A 21850-nucleotide genomic window follows, 5' to 3' on the forward strand; every position below is an offset into this window, starting at 1 on the left:
GTATCTGTCTGTGGCATCGTAGCGCCTAAACGAATGAACCGATTTTAATTTAGTTTTTTTTGTTTGAAAGGTGGCTTGATCGAGAGTGTTCTTAGCTATAATCCAAAAAAATGGGTTCAGCCGTTTAAGAGTTATCAGCTTTTTTCTAGTTTTCTTGTAGAAAAGAAGGTTAGATAACCGTTAGGTTCTTAATATTATGTCAATTGACAAATGTCAAGCTGTCAAGATGGACGTTGCCTAAATACATAATTATTTATTTGAAAATGATGTTTTGGAAAACTCAAATACTTTGGATCGTCGGGGGTGTTATAAATTTTTAATTTACACTTGTTTTCTTGTTTATTATTTCATTTTTACCCGACTACGGCATAGCCAAAAGGAAGTTATGATTTTAGCAGTCTATGTATGTATGTAGATTGTGGGTTTGTATTTATGTGTGTTCCACCGTAGCGCCTAACCTACTGAGCCGATTTTGATAAATGAGGTGTCAATCGATTCGTTATTATAGTAATATGCATATACAATAAAGAATATTTTATTTAAAACTTTATGTAACTTTCTAGGTCATTAACTATGTCTAAATGTCTATATGTATGATCCGTTGCTCTGTAGGGGCTTGATATATACTTACTTAATGTCTTTTTTTATTATTTTCAGGTATGTCCCATGAACGAGTACTTAATAGATGATGGTGTTTATGAACAGGCTACAATACGAATTCAATTGAAGACAAGATAAGAGACATATTTTACATTTTACGTTCTTACTTTATAGTTGTTGTTAATTTATTTTGCAACTGATTTGAATCTAGACAGTTTCTCTACACAGTATTGTAAATATCATAATAATTGTAGTGCGTAATAAATTATTCCTGTCTTGTCTATAACAATAACTTCAAAACCCCGGGAGACGGGCTTGAAGTTGAATGATGAATGAGCTTCAAGACGTTCCGCGTACATCACACTAATATTATAAAGGCGAAAGTTTGTATGTGTGTGTGTGTGTGTATGTTTGTTACTCCTTCACGCAAAAACTACTGGACGGATTTGGCTGAAATTTGGATTGGAGATAGATAATATCCTGGATTAGCACATAGGCTACTATTTATCCCGGAAAATCAAAGAGTTCTCACGGGATTTCGAAAAACCTAAATCCACGCGGGCGAAGTCGTGGGCATCGGCTAGTTAGTAATATTCGTTTTGTTCTTGATACTAATACAATATATCTACTTACTAAATACTTGTAATAGGACATATTACCTAAGTATGCAAGTGTAAATTTAAAATTTATAACACCCCCGACAAGTGAAGGTTACAGTAACTAGAAAAGAGCTGATAACTTTCAAACAGCTGAACCGATTTTCTTTGATTATAGCTAAGAACACTCTCGATCAAGCCACCTTTCAAACAAAATAAAACTAAATTAAAATCGGTTCATTAGTTTTGGAGCTACGATGCCACAGACACACAGATACACACGTTAAACTTGTAACACCCCTCTGTTTGGGTCGGGGGTTAAAAATTGAAATAACTCTGTGTGGCGGTCTCTAAATCTGTATTCAACCCTACTGGTCTTGTAGTTTGCTTTTAAAACGACTGTGACACACAGACAGACAGACAGACGACGGACGACCCTACGTGGCCCTATTTTATTACGAAACCATAAAACAGGGCCACGTTGATAGAAAGTAGAGCTTTCAAGTGTTCCCAAATCGAAACCACGATCATTTACAACCCTCGCGACGCGCTTAGTGCATCCACATAAATACCCATCCAAGCCGGAACTGCTACCCCAGCGCTGGGACGATAAATACCACGATAAATAACTCCCTCCGGCACTCACTTGATAATTTAAGCTCTAAAACTAGCTCTTGTAGGCTTTGTATATGGCTTTGGATTCCACCCTTGTTCGCGCATTAGCTTTGCTCGAATTTCGATTATTGAAAGTGAGGCTCCTATAACAAGTATCTATAAAATTAAAAAAAAAAACAGGACTGCCCTGCCAAAGGCGAACTATATAAACTACAATTTTTCACATTTCAAATGGCGCCAAACAGCCCAACCTAATGTAAAAAAGAATACCTTTTTTGCATTACAGTCGGGTTTTTAATTACGATCTGCCTACTGCGGGGTGAATTGCTAACTCAATGTCTATACACTAAATGATATCCACCGAGTTTATTTTTTAATCCATTGAAGCTTTTCTACGAAAATATATTTATGTATCGCCCTGTGAAACAGCAATGTAAAACCAACCAATCTCGGTGGCTATCATTCAGTGTTAGACACTGAGTTAGCGAATAATCCTGCTGTTCCTTTAATGTTTTTTGGGTTAGAAGTGGATTTCAACCATTTAAATATGCCTGCAATCTATTGATTGCTTTAAAGTTAAGTAGGAAATAATTAAACCGGCGAAAGAGAAAAGCCCATGCGATCAGCTCTGCGCTCACGTCCGCTAAACTCGGCCGGATTATACCTTGCCCAGTTCTTTGGATTATGAGCTTTACTCGACTATTGTCCAGAACTTTTACCTGGTTCCTTCTTCACCTTTCTACTATCGTACCGCAAGGAATCGTCAAGGTCTGCACTTTCACGTAGGGGAAATTACCCGGACATGTGCGAAGCGATTTGCTTCCTTGTTTCTAATTCAAACCGGTAGGATATGGAAGTTGGAACCCCCTTCCGGAACCTCCAAAACAATAATGAATAGGCATCTTCTAGGCAAACGTGTTTCATTTTAGGCTGCATCAGCACTGCGGCAGGTCTGATTGCAGACAAGCAGAGGTCTATAAATTAAAATAAAAACAAGGTGGATTTTTAAACTATTTAAATGTGCCTGCAATCTATTGATTGCTTTAAAGTTTAAGCAGGAATAACCAGCGAAAGAGAGAAGCCACTAAGCCTCTGCGATCAGCTCTGCGCACACGTCCGCTAAACTCGGCCGGATTATACCTTGCCCAGTTCTCGGTATTAGCCGCTTAAGCGCTGGATTATGAGCTTTACTCGACTATTTTCAATTGCCTTTTAATATTTTCAAGCCTTTTAGCCTGCTATTATACTATTAATGCGTTGGTGCTTTCTAGTCTACAATTAAATCTGTTTAAATACCACTAATTTTATTAAAGTAACTCGGAAAAGAATGGGATCGCTACTAACTATAGAGGTTATTTGAGAAGATTTTTAGGTAGGTATATGTACACTTTCATACTTTCATACTTTCATAATGATGCCACGATGATGATAAGATTGCTTCCTATTCGGGAGGTTGGAGGATCGATCCCAGGCAAGCACCTTTAACTCTTCAGAGTTATGTGCGTTTTAATCAATTAAATATCACTTGATTTAACGGTGAAGGAAAACATCGTGAGAACCCGCATACCTGAGAATTCTCCATAATGTTCTCAAAGGTGTAAATCTGCCATTGCGCACTGTGGCCAAAGCCTTCTCATTTTGATAGAAGACTCATGCTCATTAATGAGCACGAGTGAGCCGGTTATGGATTTATATCTTCATTTTTAACCAAAAGCCCTATTCATAACTTAAAAAATTATCCATTCATACAGATCATGCATTTAACCCTCTTAGAGATTGAATTTTCAAAAATCCTTTCTTTGTAAGCGTCTGTAATACAAGTGTAAATTAAAAATTTATAACACCCCCGATAAGTGAAGGTTACAGTAACTAGAAAAGAGCTGATAACTTTCAAACGGCTGAACCGATTTTCTTGGATTATAGCTATTCCGCGCCTACGATCCAAAGTATCTGAGTTTTCCAAAACGTCCAAAACATCATTTTCAAATAAATAATTAAGTATGTACCTAGGCAACGTCCATCTTAACAGCTTGACATTTGTCAATTGACATAATATTATGAACCTAACGGTTATCTAACCTGCTTTTCTACAACAAAACTAGAAAAAAGCTGATAACTTTTAAATGGCTGAACCAATTTTTTTTGGATTATAGCTAAGAACACTCTCGATCAAGCCACCTTTCAAACAAAAAAAATCGGTTCATTCGTTTAGGCGCTACGATGCCACAGACAGATACACAGATACACAGACACACAGATACACAGATACACACGTCAAACTTATAACACCCCTCTTTTTGGGGCGGGGGTTAAAAAGGAAACTGTATTATCAAAATTTCAAGTTTCTAACTCCAGTGGTTTCTACTGTTTTGATAGACCAGTCAGCCAGTAAGGACAAGTATTTTTATATGTATAAGTAGATTACTTACAAAATAATAGAATTAAATATAGTTTTACTTACCTACTTAAGAAAATATATTTTAAAAATCTGAAAAGCGAACAATTAGTTAAAGAACTAGCCAGAGGGCGTTTTAAAATTCTAAAAAGCTGTGTTCTTGTGCAAGTCTGCTGTAATGACTGGAATTTATTCATGCAGCGTTTGAAGCGGTTGGTGAAGGCCCTAACAAGCTTAGCTTTTAGTTTTTCTTTCAAAACCAACAGCTTTAGCGAGCCTAATTTAAAGAAGTTAAACTTTTAAGAAGGCTTAATCCAGTCTGTGATAATACAACTTTACAAGTTACTAGAGGATGCCTGCGACTTTGTCCGCGTGGATTTAGGTTTTTAAAGATCTCGTGGGAACTATTTGATTTTCCGGGATAAAAAGTTGCCTATGTCAATAACAGGGACGCAAGCCACCTCGGTACCCATACTAATCGGTTAAGCGGATGGGTTTTTGGGAATCCCGTGGGAACTCTTTGATTTTCCGGCATAAAATGTAGCCTATGTCCGTCCCCGGGATATGAGCTAACCCTGTACCAAATTTGGTGAGAATCGGTTAAACTGTTGGGCCGTGAAAAGGTAGCAGACAGACAGATAGACAGACAGAAACACTTTCGCATTTATAATAATATTATTAGTATTGATTAGTATGGATTTTAACATTCATATTTACACCAAATAGAATAAATAATAGGGATGTTGCCTAGGTCAAACATAGGTTATAACTTAGGATTTATTGAATAGATCTCTATTTATTCTTATGGTCTTCCAAATATCGTTAAATCCACGTCCGCTAGATCTAAGTTTGCTAACCATTTTTAACTATCGATTTAACAAAAAAATTACGTCAAATGTTTATGACGTCACATCTGTGAATTTCATACAAGCTCCCTTACTAAGCGAGCGTTTTGACGTTTGATAACAAGTAACTGATTTGACTAGTAGTCATCATCACTATTAGAAAGAGTTTTTATTTATACTTAAAACCTATATAAATGCTTTCGAAATATCAAAAGAATCTACCACTGAATCGGAATGCTCTTCCTACCAGCAAGAAACTCGGCGGTTGCTCTGTTGCGAAATAACGGATTGCGCCAATTTCAGTGAAGAGTTACTCGTATACCTAACTCAAAAACTTACATTTAAAGTCTCCGATAATGCAGAAACGCTGTAAAAGTAGTCCTTATATAAATTTCATCAGATAATGGAGTTTGGAAGCGATTTAACTTGCGTTAGCGATTCCAAGTTGACTCAGTTCGGTGGAACAATGCCTTCCGGGAGGAAGGATCTCTATTACGTAACCATTTTGTTTGATTGAAACTGCGATTTGATAACAATTTAGTCGTTCCATTAAAAAAATTGTTGGTGCATGTGACAAAACTTTGACCAATTATTTTTTCATAGTTTCAAATTGTTTAGTTTCAAAAAGTAGTGCTTTTTAACTAATGCCTCGAAAATAATTATGTTTTTAGGGTTCCCCGTAGGTACTCGAAGGGTGCCAATGCGAGTCTATTACTAGGTAAGCCTCAGCTGTCCGTCAGTACTATAACAGATAGTGACTAGTGAGTTGATATTTCCACAGAATGTGTATTTCTATAGCCGGTATAACAACAATAATAATGAAAAATTTACAAGTAAATTAAAAATTTATAAAAATTTATAACACCCCCGACAAGTGAAGGTTACAGTAACTAGAAAAGAGCTGATAACTTTTAAACGGCTGAACCAATTTTCTTGGATTATAGCTAAAAACACTCTCGATCAAGCCACCTTTCAAACAAAAATAACTAAATTAAATCGGTTCATTAGTTTAGGAGCTACGATGCCACAGACAGATACTCACGTCAAACTTATAACACCCCTCTTTTTGGGTCGGGGGATAAAAATGGCCGCCATGCTAATCAAAAAGCACATACAATGTTATATCTTATACGATGGTACAGAACCCTCTTTGTACGAGTCTGACTCGCACTTGACTGGTTTTCTTACTGTGAATTTTCCAAATTGAAAAAGCTTTGGTCATCAGCAACGTTTATAAAATTCATAAAAAGCTTATACACGGCAAAATTTGGGCAGTAAGCTAAACTTTTTAAAAATGAACCTAATTCAAAAAATGCTCGCACAGGAAACAACGTCATTTCATTCGCGCAATACAAAGCTAGGTACAAAGTAATTACTTTACCTTTATGATGAAGCACTTTCATTATTAGGGTGCCTATAATTAATTATTTTTATAGTTCACAAGTGTACTGTGTACCTACGTAAACAGATGCACTCTCCATTCCCTCACTCTCATAGTCCGATGGGACTGCATTTAAGACATTATCGAAGAGATATTAGGATTATGAATATATCCATATTCCATAATCACCCGTACTAGTATAAATTATGGGAAAGTGTGTCTATTTGTCTGCTAGCTTTTCACAGCCCATCCACTTAACTGATTTTGATAAAATTTGGTACATAAATAGGTTGCATCCTAGGGACGGACATAGGCTACTTTTATCCCGGTAAATCAAAGAGTTCCCCCGAGATTTTGAAAAACCTAAATCCACACGGGCGAAGTCGCGGGCATCGGCTAGTTAATAATATAAGTCTTATTTCGTACTTTATCGGCATAATAGTATTATAATGTAACTAACGGGTACGTACCATTATTAGGATGATTTTAAGTTTTATCGATATTTGACCCAGTATAGATGGATCGCGGTACTGCGCGTTGTCGCGATCGGTAATTTAAAATTACATATAGTAAGTATTGGTAAGTAGTATGTAGGCATCCATTATTCACATTATATTAGGTAAATCATTAATTATTTAAAATATATTTATACCATTTGTACTTTTTTCCTGCCCATAACATACCCCAAATAAGCGAGCTCGTTTCACGCAGCGCTGGGTACCGCAGTAGGTATTTGTGTTTGTATTACAATGTACACCTACCGCTTTGTTCGTAAAAATGTTTTCAGGCTCTCGGGGTGGAAATAAATACCATTTAAAAAGTCATGACATTCCATTACCTATTGTTTATTGTACTCCTACAACTCTCTCTCATTTCAATGCTTTTAAAAACTCGAAATGAACTGTTGGAGTTACGAGTATTTTCAATGTCTCTCGCTTGACGTTTCAAACAGTTATAGGCTTTTCTGAGGGTTTCCCATAAAGTTCTCAAAGGTGTGTAAAGTCTGCCAATCGGCACTTTATTTTTATTTTTATAATTAAATAGCGAACGAGCAGGCGGATCACCTGATGTTAAGTAATCACTTTTCATTCTGAAAGTTCATCCGTACTCAGTAGTGGACCGGCGATGGGTTGATCATGATCATGGTTGCGATCCCATAGTTACATGTCAGCTTGCGTTAACATTTAATTCCCCTTTAGCACGTCCGAGTCGTTTTTTACCTAATTTCCTTCCCTCCTGCATCCAGAGTAATGAGAAATCATTGTCAGGGTCGCCATATGTTTTAATTAACCTGAATTTGTCCCTATTCTGAGATTCGCTCGCTCGGACGTAACTGTAGCTTTTTATTTTTAGAAGATTTTTTATTTTTTATAGGTAATAGGCATTAGGCATAGGATTACAATCACACCTGAAAATGATAATGGGGCCAAAGATAGGACGCGTTTATCTATGAAATTTCACCCTTGTTTTTAATATAAGAGTTCTGCAGTCCGCGGCTTAATTTAGAGACTTTCAGTAGGTAATAGAAACACATGAGTAGATAATTATGTCTTTACCTACTCTGCTATTTGGCATGAGTTGATCGATACATTTCGCAGAGAATGGCATAAACGGATATTCGGCCGTATCCCTAAGGGATATGGCCAAATCCCGGTTTATATCATTTCATACATATACCTACATATTTCTCGCGTACAAAGTGGTAGAATAAAATTGATTCAGGGACCCGTTTACGAAAAGTGCTAATTTTTGTTGAAGTCAAGGGTCAAAAAATATTTAAATGTAAGAAATCGTCTAATTAAAGCTTTATTCTGAGATACTTATTAGGTCCTAATTTGGGCGTCAATTTTATTTCTAGGCACAATGGGTGCCAACAAGAAGGAACAATTTTCTCCATTCTCATCCAATAAGCGTAATTCATTGCCAGGGTAGCCATATGTTTTAATTAACCCGAATTTGCCCTTACTCTGGGATTCTAGTAATGAAGGTTTTATTAAATTCCACGAACAGGTGTACCTTCTGCTTCGTTTCTAATTTACCTTTATCTAAGTATGTCTTCGAAATGCATGAAATAATCAGATTCTTAACCGATTTAAAAACGAGAAGTCTGTACACAACTTTGATAGCTAATATACGTATGTTGGAAAAGTGATACTTTGAAAGATTTTGTCTCATACAATACTTGTTTGTATTGATGCTATTAATATAGGTTTTATGCGTGGCTGCTATTTTGGAAAAAAAAATGGTGCACTACTAGGCAGGCCAAAATCTTGAAAGCCCTATACGGTTCATGAGATATAGCCCGCAGACCATCGAAGTTTTGACAGATAGACGAACGGACGGAGAGCGAAGGCTTAGTAATAGAGTCCCGTTGGCGGCACTTTCGGGTACGGAACCTTACTTTATGTTTGTTCCGACCCACACTTAAGGAGCTTTTTTATCCAAATAAAAAATCAGTAAATAAATGCCATAGATTTTATTATTTATAGTAGTATATTATTTAAATTTTAACATGTTTTTATGTATTTATTTATCCTAATATTATATATAAATGTATACTTGCACCACCTACCTCTAGTATCTATAGCTATATCCTTTGGACCATTTTGGTTGCCTGGAATGTTCGTAAAACTATTACATGACATAACATATTAAACGTTAAAGTTATTAAACGGCCAAGCCGTCTTTTTTTTACCAAGTTGTAGGGTTTGTAGAATCAGAGCTTGTAAGTAGAGTGATTTGTTATTTATTGTTATAAATGTGATATAGTGAAGAACATTTAAGAGCTATATTACTTTGGACTTGGGATAGGTCCCATGGCCAGCACAAATCTAAGCTCAGCTAGGGGCTTGGCTCTACTAGAGATCTCATAACTTTTTAACAGTGAAAACATTATGAACTTGTGAGTCTTGGCTAACTTTTTACATGAAATGTTTTTGGTGGGATGTGTTTTTCTGTACTAATTTTGTGGTGTACAATAAAAGTATATTCATTCATTCATAGATTAGTATATAGTAAACTCGCCATCCTCACATAAACTTTCATAGTTTATAGAGGATTAATCATCATTGTAATAATTAATGTAAGTAATTAAATGTTGTGAACAATAGAAAAAAAAATTTTTAGAACAACAGTCAAATCTTGAGTAAAGTTTAGTTTAATCATCCGATTAACAATTAACATTGACAAGGGACCGTTCTGTCTGTACATCTATGTATGGAAGCCTTCGCTGTATGTGACCCAGTTGTATCCCGGCTACGACCGCAATCCCGGCCAATCTCGGCCGTATTGTGATTGACGAGGGACTTGTCAAAGGAACGAACCACTAATCAAGGGCAGGGAAATTAAAAAATAAAACTTTATTTCGATGACAATTTTTTTCTTTACTAGGTTTAGTATATACCTACGAGTAGGTATATAGCGATGATAGCCTAAAGATTATCCTATCCGAGCGATTAAGCTATAACTTTTTATTGTTTTAATTATTTACCTATATATGCATTAGGCTTGAGCCTTAATCAGGCTCAAAATGTTGAATTCTCAAATGTTGAATTTGCAAAATGTTGAATCCCAAAATGTTGAATTCGCTAAAGGTAAACGTGTGCTAATTTGACACTGAGGGTTCCGTAGGTACAATAGAAAGCCACTTGTAATTATTTGTTGCTTAAATTAGAACCAACTGCAAAAGTTTGTATCTAATGGAAAAAAAATTTTGGAATTTCAAGAATTCTAAACTTCAAAGGAGTGTAGTACGACGCGTGGTCCAAAATCCAAATCCAAAAAATCCAAAATCCACGCGGACGAAGTCGCGGGCATCAGCTAATGTGTAATATTTTTTATTTCTTTTTGCACAAATTGTGACACCTAATTAATAAGTTATTTATCTAATAATGTGTGTATAATTATTAATTACATATACAGGGTGGTCAAAAAGTCGTGGATCAAACGAAATAGGGAGATAGAGGAGGTCATTTCTAGCAAAAAAATTTTCTACAGCATGGCCATATTTAAATTGCCCTAAGAGTTATGAATATTTTTGGGTTTTTTAACAAAATACCAGATTCTCTTACAATTAGACTAATTAAAAAAAATGGGATAAAAAACAATAAAACAAACGATGTTGTGTCATTACTTGATAATGTATCAGCACTACAAACCTTCTATTGAGGCTCTGGCTACCAAATTACAAGAGCAATTAATTTTTTTCCAAAACTTTTAAAGCGTTACCAAAAATTAAATGTCACTTTAAAAGCGCACTGTGAAAAAAAAAATGTACTACGGAAAAGTGACCCTGTATCAGAAAAACTTGCTGATTTAATGCCAATTTAAATGAGGTATAACACATTACTCTTTGTTTCGTAATTCTGGTATTATAACCGTTTTTTTTTCATATCAAGGTGCAAATTTCAGTAGATTAGTTTAATTCAAAATAATTTTGAAGATTATCATGCTACTAGTTAAACTGCTAGTTTTTTGTACGTTGGAATGCTAGAAACATCACTGTGCTTATCACACTTAAAATTTGTGAAAAGAACAGAAACTCTTCACTACCACCACGTGCCAGAACTACCTAGAACGCCCTCCTTTCTAGGAAACAAAAGGATAAAGAAACTATGCCTCTCTTTCACATCCTTCCTTATTCCAACAATGCAAATAGAAAGGATGATTAGTGTGAACGAGAGGCATAGTTTCTTTATCCTTTTGTTTCCTAGAAAAGATGAACTACTTGCAAGACAGGCGTTCTGGGTAGTTCTGGCACGTGGTGGTAGTGAAGAGTTTCTGTTCTTTTCACAAATTTTAAGTGTGACAAGCACAGTGATTTCTAGCATTCCAACGTACAAAAAACTAGCAGTTTAACTAGCAGCATGATAATCTTCAAAATTATTTTGAATTAAACTAATCTACTGAAATTTGCACCTTGATATGAAAAACGATTATAATACCAGAATTACGAAACAAAGAGTAATGTGTTATACCTCATTTAAATTGGCATTAAATCAGCAAGTTTTTCTGATACAGGGTCACTTTTCCGTAGTACATTTTTTTTTCACAGTGCGCTTTTAAAGTGACATTTAATTTTTGGTAACGCTTTAAAAGTTTTGGAAAAAAATTAATTGCTCTTGTAATTTGGTAGCCAGAGCCTCAATAGAAGGTTTGTAGTGCTGATACATTATCTAGTAATGACACAACATCGTTTGTTTCATTGTTTTTTATCTCATTTTTTTTTAATTAGTCTAATTGTAAGAGAATTTGGTATTTTGTTAAAAAACCCAAAAATATTCATAACTCTTAGGGCAATTTAAATATGGCCATGCTGTAGAAAATTTTTTTGCTGGAAATGACCTCCTCTATCTCCCTATTGCGTTTGATCCACGACTTTTTGACCACCCTGTATATAGATTTAAGAATGTATTGATACTATAATTTTCTGGTGTCCTAAATAAATAAATATAATATGCGAAGACCTTTAGGGTATCTCTCCATATTATCTTCATTTCATCTGCGTGCAATATAATCCTGCATTTAGTTAAGGGACCTTAGAAAATCCGGGAAATCGCTCGGGCGCGTTCACGATAGCTTTGTCAAAGGAACCAAACACTAATCAAGACAGGGATTAAGAGAAAAATTACTTGAGCAAAAATGTATTGATAAAACTGACTGATTGATTCCGCCTTTGAAGACTGGATCAATTGATTACGTAATAAGTACTCAGTTTTCCTCTCCAATTTTAATATGGTTACCTTAAAGTCAAGAGTGAATAGGCATCTTCAAGGCAAGCGCGCTCCATCTTAGGCTGCATCATCACTTGCTAGCTGGTCTGATTGCAGCTAAGTCTATAAAAAAAACCGGCCAAGTGCCAGTCACTGAGGGTTCCGTACTCGGATATTTGAGTACCCGGCCTAAGGAAAATTTCGTTTAAATTAAATTGTGGAAAAAACTGGCTTCTAGGTTTGGTCTGGACATTGATAAATGAATTTCTAATAAAATAACCCTTGTTAGGCTTAAAATGAATTTTCTTTTATGCCTTTGGGTTTACAGAAAACTAATAAGAAAACAGTTTTCCATATTTGCTTATAAATTGGAAACAATAAAATAATAATAAGAAAGCTTAGTAAAGCGTTACATTAAGGGCTTGGATCAGAAGTAGTATATAGTAAGGATCCTAGAAGTAATATAAGGAACGGTATGAAATAGCGATGGGCATGATTGCTAATTTTTTATTATTTTCATTTGGTGAAATTATTATTTTTCTTCGCAGCGATTTTACGTGCCCTTTTTCACGGACAGTGATTTTATCAATTTTGGCACATAAATCGTTTGCTATATTAATTTAACTAGGAATTATGATGGTCAAGGTCCATACACACTATAATGGTTAAGTAAAACATCGCAAGGAAACTTGCATGCCTGAAAGTTCTCCATAGTGTATCTACTCAAAGGTGTGTGAAGTCTGCCAATCCGCATTTGACCAGCGTGGTAGACTATGGCCAAACCCTTCTCATTTTGAGAGCAGACACGTGCTCAGTAGTGAGCCGGCGATAAGATGATCATCATGTTGATGCTGATCTATCATCATCGTCGATGGTCTTCCCATTAATTCGCTGTCGCGCTTTGTTTAGCCCAAGCCTTAAAAAAGTAATCAAGACAGCAGTCCTGCGGCGGAATAATAAGCAGCAACTATCTTTGCTGCGGAATTTAAAACAGTTTCGTCTGTTTTGTAATAACAAGTAGGGATGAGTATTTTTTAGGGTCCGTGCTCGAAGGGTGTCATCGGAACCCTATTCTGAACCTCCGATGTCCGTCTGTCCGTCCGCTTCGGCTGTCCGGTCCGTTTGTCTGTCCGTCAGCGGGTTTTGTGAACCATAATAAGTAGAGATTTAGATCGATAGATAAAAAATTTCACACACAAAACATGAAATAACCAAGACAAAGAGAAAACAAAGAAATTAAAAAATTAAGAACAATTGTAGGTATTCAAAGGAGGCCGTATTGCTCTGAGCAATCTCCACCAGAGAGATAGAGTTGCCACAAAATGTGTATTTCTATTACCGCTATAACAACTAATCGACAATAATACGATTCTAAAAATGGCCACCATCCAAATTACACTAAATTGAAAAGTGTTATTTCTTGTGCGGAACCCTTCGAGTGCGAGTCCAACTCTCACTTGACCAATTTTAGCAGTACCTATTTCTCGGAGGACGCATCCGTTATACGAAACGAGGCATGCAGTGTTTTGTGAAATTGCAATTTTCTATTTTACGCTTTGAGAAATTTGTTCTTACGTTTTTGAGCCGCGTGAAGGAATGTGTGATGTTTCTTTTAACATCGAGTTAATTGTTTTTATTTTTTAAGTTTATACAATAATTTTGTTGATGCCACTCGATTTTCATCCATTCGTGTATTACAGACCTCATATCTCATTACATAATGCACGCGACTTCGTCCACGTAATGTGGGTTTTTAAAAGTCTGTGGGAACTCCTAGATTTTCTGGGCTAAAAAGTAGCCTATGTGGGTTCCCCGGGATGCAATCTTGTCAAAATTGGTTAAACGGATGCGCTATGAAAAGTAGGCATACTCTCGCTTTTTACCCGACTGCGGCAAAGCCAAAAGGAAGGATTATGATTTTAGCAGTCTATGTATGTATGTATGTGTGTATGTTTGTATCCAGATTCTGTGTGTTCCACCGTAGCGCCTAAACTACTGGACCGATTTTGATGAATGAGGTGTCAATCGATTCGTCGTTAAGGTCCGGGTGACATAGGCTATATTTTATACCAAAAAAATTGACCTAACGGATGTTACATGAAAAAAGTGGGGGTCCCCAAAAATTTTTTTTGCTATTGTATCAAGTGGGGTGTCAAATGAAAGAGGAAAAAATTCTGAATTCATAAATATAAATGTCCTACAACAATTTTACCAAGCGACAGAAAAACAATTTTACTGTAATATTTAGCGTTTATTAAGACGATTGCAGTCGGATTTTAGTTTTCAAATTTATTTAAAAGACTAGCTGATGCCCGCAGCTTCGCCCGCGTGGATTGGTCAGATCCCCTGCAGCATCAGGATTGAGGAGTTGGAATCCAAATTTTTTATGAAACAATGTCGCAAAGTTCCTCTATCGATTAAAAAAAAATTACGCAAATATCGGTTCAGAAATCTCAGAGATTTCGGTGTACATAGGTAGAAAAACACAACTCCCTTTTTAAAAGTCGGTTAAAAAAGTAGCCTATGTTACACCCTGGTCAATCCTCTACTTGTCTGTGAAAACCCCGTCAAAATCGGTTCAGCCGTTCCAAAGATTAGCCTTTTCAAACAGACAGACAGACAGAGAGACAGACAAAAATTTTAAAAACGTGTGATTCAGTTAAGGTATCGTTTAAATAACCCTATGAGCTTAATATGAGGTAGTTATTTCGAAATTACAGACAGACACTCCAATTTTATTTATTAGTATAGATTAGTATGGAAGCAAGTGGCCTATCTTACAATAAAACAATCTTAAATAGTGTCAAAAAGTGAGGTTATAAAAACAACAAGTGATAATTTGTGTTAGGCCTCTAAATATGTCAAATAAATAATCAGTCTCAGCTTTTAGACGGACAGCATCGCAAATCACTGGAAAGTGGAAACTCAATATTCTAGACCCTTTTATTGAAAAACAACTCGATTTTCGAATAAAAGCGAATAATACCACTCGAATCGTAATGTAACTCCTGAATTAGAAATGCCGTTTGAACTTTTATCTAATAACGATCAGGCGGCTCAAAGTAAAGGAACATCCTAAATTAAATCACAATAAAGATGAAAAACACTAAGCCAAATAACCGTGATCCCTTTAGGCTGCTCTTCCACCAGAGATGTTCTTTTTCCATCACATGCAAATTGTGGAATCAACTCTCCCTTGCATGGGGGGGTTGCCCCATGCAACATGGGGTTATTCAAGGGGACTAACAAATTCCTGAAAGACCGGCAACGCATTGACGGTTCCTCTGGTGCTACAAGTGTTCATGGGAGGCGGTAATCACTTAACATCAGGTGACCCGCCTGCTCGTTTGCTTGCTATTTTTATTTTTATTTAAAGCAGTATTTCATTGAATCTATACTCCTTTAGTTTCTACACGGCACCGTCCCAGAACGTTATATCGCTTGGCGGCACGGCTTTGCCAGTAGGGTGGTAACTAGCAATCCCACCAAACCAGACCAACTATATGATGGTTATTATTATTCTTTCTCGCTGTTGGAAGCAGGGACGGTTTTCCAATTTCTCATTCAGTTCAAAGATAAAACTTACTCGGTTTTCAACATTGACATTTTCAACATATTCTCTAAAATTGAGGAGATTTTATAGCTGACAGCTTTTGTTTTACAACTACGCCCCCGCTGACAATGTCATCCAAGTACTTAAAGATCCTTGTACTGTGGTTCTTAGCTTAGCTTCGATCTCTTCACAGCATAGCTGTAAAGCACACTTCTGGTGGACAAGCAGCCTTAAATTCGTTTTATTTTCGACTCGAGTGTTGAACGTTCGATAGACGTCATTAATTAGAAAGAATAGGGTTCGTGTTGAAGTGGCCTGTAGGAATGAGACTCAAGTTTAAGACGTTTCGATGCGGTCATCCGTTATACCTATACTATCCATAGAGCGCGACAGGTTGAGATGGCAACCCCCGCGCTAACCCGTTGCGGGTGAGTGCGGGTGACGTGCGGATGTGTTAGCGTCCCCACGTCTCATGCACGAGACGTCCTTCCCCGGCATGTAAGCTAACTCTGTACCAAACATTAAAATCGGTTATACTATTAGGCCGTGAAAACCTAGCAGACAGACAGACACACTTTCGCATTTATAATATTAGTATGGATTTCGTAGATTGCGACTCAACGATCAAAGACGTTTCACTATCCACGCTTGAGAGAATATAATCTTCTTAAAACGTCTGTGAATATTTGAGCACCTGTTATAAAGCTTATATTGAGTTTGAATTCACTCATCCCTATTTCGTTTTCAATTACTTCTAGAATCTAGATATTTCTTATTTTATTAAATTATGAACTGTATCAACAGATTTTTTATTTGCTCATGTCTGGATATCTCAGCTTTATTTTCTGAGATTATTGTAGTTTTTGGATTGACTGACGGCTTGCCATACGTAAAGTTATCATAATTTGAAAATTGAGAATACTAATTATTTCTTCATGAACATTTTAATTTTTTTTTGTGATGTAACCACGAATTCACGGTTTTCGGATTTTTCCCTTGTGCTATAAGACCTACCTACCTGCCAATCATGATTCTAGGTCAATGGGAAGTACGCTATAGCTTTCTTGACAGACAGACAGACAACAAAGTGATCCTATAAGGGTTCCTTTTTTTCTTTTTTGCTACGGAACCCTAAAAAAGGGAAGTAAGTGTAATAAAACATATCACCGTAAAATATTCGAGAGCAAAGAGCGAGGGTTGACAAAAACAAAAAAGTGCGATCATTTTTACTTCCCGCGACATAATTCACCCACTCCCGACGTTCATATTATACGGACACGTTGTATCCATACATTACCATAATAGCTACGTTGTTGCAGTGAATTTGTTTTGTTCAACACAACATTGCCGCGAAAGCCTCATCCAACACTCTAAATACTAATATTATAAATGCGAAAGTGTGTCTGTCTGTCTGCTACCTTTTCACGGCCAAACAGTTTACCCAATTCTAACGAAATTTGGTACAGATTAGCTTATATCCTATCTATTTTGAATCGTCAAACCTATACCACTACTGGTATGAAATATTTTCTACAAAAAGATTCAACAAGTAACTGGAGCGGTTGAAGTAACTAACTTGGGACAAAATCACACTTCACACTATCACATCACACACTATCACACATCACACACTATATTATAAAGGTGAAAGTTTGTATGTGTGTGTGTGTGTGTGTGTGTGTGTATGTTTGTTACTCCTTCACGCAAAAACTACTGGACGGATTTGGCTGAAATTTGAAATGGAGATAGATAATATCCAGGATTAGCACATAGGCTACTTTTTATACCGGAAAATCAAAGAGTTCCCACGGGATTTCAAAAAACTTAAATCCATGCGGACGAGGTCGCGGGCATCATCTAGTGGAGTAAATAATAGTAGTAATCAGTTGTAAAATTGGCAAGTGAGCCGCAGCGTCTCGCTACAAGTTACGAGCTATTAATTTACGTCGAGCCGCGGTGCGCTAATTCGACGTAGACACACGTACTGCGAACTTAGGTACTGCACGTCTGTTCTTACACATAGTATGTCTCCTCCATCCTAATTAGTTTCACGTATGTTACATTGCACTCAGTAAATTACAAATCTTTATACAATTATCCATTACTAAGTTTTAATTATATAGATATCTCCATACTGATAGATATATCCATACTGTACCATCGCGCGTCGTCCATGACTCATACTTGTGTGCCTGTACTTAATTTTTTGTTCTACAAGACACATTTTCAGGGTTCCGTACCTCAAAAGGAAAAACGGAACCCTATAAGATCACTTTGTTGTCTGTCTGTTTTGTCTGTCTGTCTATCAAGAAACCTATAGGGTACTTCCCATTGAACTAGAATCATGAAAGGCAGGTAGGTAGGTCTTATAGCACAGGTTAAGGAATAAATCCGAAAACCGTCAATTTTTGGTTACATCATTAAAAAAAATTAAAATAAAATGTGTTTCAATTTTCAAAATAAGATAACTATACCAATTGGGGTATCATATGAAAGAGCTTTACCTGTACATCCTAAAACAGATTTTTATTTATTTTTATGCATAATAGTTTTTAATTTATCGTGCAAAATGTTGGAAAAAATATCCAAGTACGGAACCCTCAGTGCGCGACTCTGACTCGCACTTGGCCGGTTTTTTTTTTCAGGTTAAGTTCACTTGCCTTCGAGCTGCAAATAGGATGACTTGCTAACAAACCTCGTTTATACATCAGAATCAACATTTTTAGAAACAGCAATATATCCGTGTTAAATTCTTTCGTGCTAGTTTATATTTTAACGAAGCGTTTCACCTCCCACAGCACGTCGCCTTATCGCACCTTTTCTCAATTTATAGCTTAAGTATAACTTGGATATTATCGCTCTAAAAGACGCAAAAATATCAATAAGTATGTGAAAAATACATAGAAGCCTAGTGAGTAAGACGTTGGCCATCTATTCAGAAGGTTGGGAGTTCGATCCCGGGCACGCACCTCTAGCTTTTTAAAGTTACATATATGCATTTTAAGCAATTAAAAATCACTTGCTTTTACGGCGAAGGAAAACATCGTGAGGAAACCTGAATACCTGACAGTTCGCCATAACGTTCTTAAATGCGTGTAAAGTCTGTTAATCCGCACTGGACCAGCGTGGCAGACTATAGCCTAAAATCTTCTCATTTTAAGGGCCGTGCTTAGTAGTGGGCCTATAATAGGTTGATCATGATGAATGGGGTCAAGATAAATGGAAAGTTCTGACTCATTCATCAACGCCCAGCCCAAACTCTTGGACCTCTAGAGCTGTAAGCACATAGGTTCCCTTTATAATGTAGTCAAGGCAAAAGGATGGATTTTTCGAATTCCCCACGAGATAGGAAATGAAGAGGAATTATTTGTTCGCCGATTCAATTAATGCTATGAAATAGATTAAATGGCGCCCAAATACGGACCTCTTACCGACAGTAATTATAGCATTAGTATGTACAGATCTAGAAATGTCTCCAATATTATTCGCATTAAGCTCCACTTTAAGCTTAAGACGCCCATTACTGTAACGCAAAGTCAACCTCAGGCGGCTAAGGGTACGACCATACTTGAGACTTTTTATCTTGTCTAAACTCTAAGCTTTTGAAGCTACATGCATTTTAAGCAATAATATCACTTGATTTAACATTGAAGGAAAAATCGTGAGTAAAACCTGGATGCTTGAAAGTTTTCTATAATGTTCTCAAAGGTGTGTGAATTCTGCCAATCCGGACTGGGCCAGCGTGGCAGACTATAGCTTAACCCTTTTTCATTATGAGAGGACACCCGTGTTCAGTAGTGGCCCGGCGCTGGGTTGATCATGATGATGATGATGATGAAACTCTAAACCAACTCCTAAAGGCGTGGTAAGATGGACCCAAGGTCTTCGAATCTACTTAGGTGAATTTGGATTGGTCCGTCTGTCTGCCAAAGCTGCAGAACTTCAAAATTAATTAATACACATAAGTACCTTAAATACACAAATAACATGTAAATCAATGGATTGATAACTAGACATAGGTCTCTCGTAGGGACTTTCATACGCCACGGTCTTGCGCCGCCGCTCTCCAGCGGCTCCGTGCAATACGTTTGATGTCGTTTGTCCACCTACTGGGCTGCGCTTTCCGTTCTCCTACTATCAAACAGACGACTATTCTATGGTTTTACTCAGTAAACCTCCTCCATTCGTAGCTTCCATACAAAATTACGTAGAGCAACTTTAGGTCGTGCGACAAATCGTTAGTGTAATCTTGCGGCAAAATAAATCGGCACAAATGTAATTCAGCAAGATGGCTGCCGTAATGGCGGTCTAATGGCACATGTAAGGGCGCTGTAAATAATTTCACACGAAAATCGCGTCAATGTGTGCCTCAGCGCGGAGAGCGACTTTAATGAATACTTGACTTGACGGTTATAGGGTTTTAGTGTGTTGATGTATTGAAGTCTAGATTTGTTAGGGTTCCGTACCAAGGGAGCCAACGTGATCCTATTACTAAGCCTCCACTGTCCGTCCGTCCGTCTGTCTGTCTGTCAGCACACTGTATCTCGTGAACCGTAACAGGTTGAGCGTTGAAATGGTTTTGTACCTATTAAAACCCCCTCGGTGGCCTCTCTCAGGATCTAATACTAATCATGAAATTAATAACACACTGGAATTGAAAACTGAATAGGTACGTTTATGAAACTTTTTACACAGAACCACACCAAAAGGAATACACAGATGAGACACGGGTTTTATTACAAGAAAATGTCCAATAAGCTCTATATTTTTTTGCGCTTTGTGCAAGAGTATTTGAATGCGAGCTCAGAGACAAAAAAGTGGCCAAGTGCGAATCGGATTCCCACACGAAGGGTTCCTTACCATCGTACAAGAAATCTCAAATCAGTATAAACAATTTATAGCTCTAACAGTTCACATCACTGCATTGTTAATGAACAGCGCCATCTTGATGTGATTTAGTTCCTAAACTAATTATTTAGTCGCGTCACACTATTTTTTTTTTGTGATGTAACCACGTGGTTTTCGGATTTTTCCTTTACCTTTGCTACAAGAGCTACCTGCCTTTATGTTTCTAGGTCAACGGGATGTACCCTGTAGGTTTTGATTCCCCCGAATTGACACATAATTGAGATACACAGACAGACAGATAACGAAGTGATCCTATAAGGGTTTATTTATTCTTTTGAGGTACGGGACCCTAAAAACTACGAGCGGGTTCTCGAAAGTGTAATGAATCTCCCGGGAGAATAGAGCGAACATTATGCATCTCGGAATTACTGCGCACACAGGGATCGCTAACCAGCTATGATTAAAAACGCAGTCTAGCTATCATACAGTATGGAAATGAACATAGCTGTACGAGCAATCTTGGCATTTTAAGCATGCGTTCAAAACAGTGTTTTAAACGTTGTTTTTTTTTTTTCATTAAAAATAATTTTAAACGTAAACGTGAGCCTCGAGGTAATATGATTTGCTTTAACAGAGCTCTCTCCGTCACTTACTCCATACAATCGTAGTTCCCATTTCATTTGAATACTAAGCAACCAAAGTCCATGAAATTTTGCAGACATAGTCTAGAAACTAATATCTGTGTCTGTGGTGTTTTAGATTTTTCTAAAAATATGTAGTTTTAAAATTACAGGGGTTCAAAGATTTGTATTTTTCTTTAAAAAAAGGCCCAACTTTGTGCTCGTTTTTCTAGACAACGAAGCAATTTAATGAAATTTGGAAAAACCACAGACCTAGAAAATTTAATGAATATCATGCAGTAAAAAAATTATCGTTATATATTTTATATTGTTATAATTATGTTGGAACTACGAAAACCAGAAATTACACCCAGAAATCTTGAAAATTTCGTGCTGTCTCGATTTCTGCAAGAGGGGTGGTGAGGTGCGGGGGACGACCAACCCCCGACGGTGACGGGGGGCGGAAACTGACAGTCTAAACTGGTCTAAGCACACGGGCCACATTTAAACTACACCCGACTCTAAACTTGTCGATAGGTCTAACTAAATACACTGGTACATTTCAACTTGCGTTAGACGTATGCGTTACCTACTCAGACGTTGCCTGTAGATAAAAATATGTCTCATGTTTGCTGGCAATAGCGCATGCATCAAACCCTGCAAGTTGCACCTATTCCTCACGCAAT

At 36.9% G+C, this 21850-nt stretch overlaps 1 protein-coding gene across 2 annotated transcripts in view; it reads left to right on the top strand.

Annotated features, from left to right (window-relative positions):
• Positions 1 to 21850, top strand: part of LOC123877274 (calsyntenin-1) — a 224475-nt gene that overhangs the window by 145330 nt on the left and 57295 nt on the right. The gene's annotated exons all lie outside the window — the stretch shown is intronic.

The sequence above is a fragment of the Maniola jurtina genome, chromosome 23 (genome assembly GCF_905333055.1).
Source record: "Maniola jurtina chromosome 23, ilManJurt1.1, whole genome shotgun sequence".
Lineage (NCBI taxonomy): Eukaryota > Metazoa > Arthropoda > Insecta > Lepidoptera > Nymphalidae > Maniola > Maniola jurtina.